We start from the raw sequence: 2152 nt of genomic DNA on the forward strand, positions 1-2152 counted from the left end.
TGAGGATTAGGAAACTGCTCCATAATTCCAAGTTACCACTAATAAAAATCACAAAAGTAAGATAAAAATCAAATTAAAAGCCAACTTCAGTCAACTATAACCAGATGTTCACCACCTTCAAACCCAGTGAAAGGCACATACAAATAAATCAAAACTCTGAACCACAGACAACTCAGTGGTCAAATAATCAGTTCATAAGATTAAAGAAATTGAGGGGAGAAACGGTGCATATAATGAGGGAAAAAACCCACATGACCCTTAGAAAAATGGCACTGTCTTGGTTTGAACTGCGCCCCCCCGGACTCAGGGGTCCCTGGGCCTAGAGGTGATTTGTCCCAGGAGAATTCCCCCTGAGGGACCAGTCGGAGCTGTTCTTTTTCTCTCCTGTGAAAATTAGACATCAACAACAGCTGGAAGTTGTGGGCAGTGTCGGAGTGTGTGACCATGTGTGTCTGAGAGTGTGTGAGAGAGCTGAGGGGTGACAGGGCCCCCCAGCCCTGGCTAAGCCAGGGCTGAAGGCAGCGTAGAGTGTTGTGAGGGAGAGAGAGACTCACAACCATGAGGTAAGAGGGAGAGAGGCAGGCCCTCCCCAGCTAGATGGCAGGGCTTGGGATGGTTATAACTGGACTGAGTACCCTGTAGCCAAGGTGAGGGGGCTTTCTTTTTCTTCCCCCACTGCCTGGGAAGGCGGTGGTGTGGATTTAAGGCATGCTCGGTACTGGAGCCGAGCCAAGAGACGGGCCAGAGAGGCTCGGTTGCCGGGAGAAACAGTTGTGATTTGTTGCAAACAGTTGGAAGAACTCCAGGCAGAAATTGGAGATGGGCCAGAGAGGGCTCAGAGGTGCTCTACGTTGGGTTTGGACATGGACTACTGAAACTGGAAGCTGCAGCAGCTAAAGAAGAGTGAGAGAGCCAAACAAGCAGTTTCTTTCTGGGTAAGGACTTTAAAACTATTTGGGGTAAAAGAACTGAGCAGAGACCCAGAGCCTGCAACCTGGAGGGTGAGAACGAAACATCTTACTCTCTGGGGAGGAAACCTTCATGAACCAAGGAGGAAGGACTCAGAGCTATCTCCTTGGACCTCATGATGAAGATGAGACCTCAGCAAAGAGCTGAGGGCTGGTAGGGGTGCAGAAGAGCGCCTTCCCCTGATACCCCAATGAGAGAGAGAGACTGTTTAACTATTGGCTTGAGCTCTTCTCCTGGACTGATAAGGGAGGGCTCAAGGAGTGGTAGAGACTGTTAATATTGTATATAATTGCCTATAGTATTTATTTGTGTATAGTAATAAATTGTATATATATTCCCTTCCCCCCATACTGAGTGGTGCCTGCCTGAAAATGTCTCTTTGGTGTTGAGGTAAATTGTGGGGGGAAGCTTGGAGACTGGATTTTTGTGGGGTCAAACCCCCACACACTCAAACAAAAAGTACTAAAAATAAAATAGCTGAGTAAATAAGCAACTTTAGCACATTAAAGGAAACAGAGTCCATTAAAACAGCATCAACTAAACAAAAATAACTTCTAAACAATTCTTAAACATAGACTGATTTTTTTTTTCTCATGAAAACAGACATTGAGGACAGAAATGCTCAAAGGTCCAGAAAGAGTTAGGAAATGTAGAATGAAAATGCATTGAAAATTAATAAGCCTGGGCAGCTGCCCCCCAGATATTCATTAAAATATTTCTCTCTAACTGTCTTGGTGTTTGTTAAAACACAAATCAGTAATCAGATCCTTTCAGTGAGAACAGTTCAAACAGCAAAATTCCTGTTCTACAAGCATGGGCAATATTTTAGTGAGATTAATACTAATTGTCCTATCTGTCAAAAAAAAAAAGTAATGATGATGTTTTCTTTAGTGTAGAACATCCTCTGGAACAGTATTAGATGTTCGGAAGTAGAACAGTGTAGAGGAACAGGAAAAAAAACCCAGCTCTTCAAAGACATGAAAGAGTAGACATCACTTGGCACTAAAAAAAAGCCAAAATATTTTTGTAGAACTGTTGACAACCAGGATTCATCCACTCTTCCTTCTCTCCACCTCCCCCCTCACCAGCAGGATCAAGGAGAATCCCATGTGGGCCCACACACCCTTGGCCATCACCCCATGTGAGTCAGCACAGACAGGCAGCTGGAACAGACACAGACTCA

This window comes from Lepidothrix coronata, unplaced genomic scaffold, assembly GCF_001604755.1.
Source record: "Lepidothrix coronata isolate B3197 unplaced genomic scaffold, Lepidothrix_coronata-1.0 Scaffold406, whole genome shotgun sequence".
In the NCBI taxonomy this organism is placed as follows: domain Eukaryota; kingdom Metazoa; phylum Chordata; class Aves; order Passeriformes; family Pipridae; genus Lepidothrix; species Lepidothrix coronata.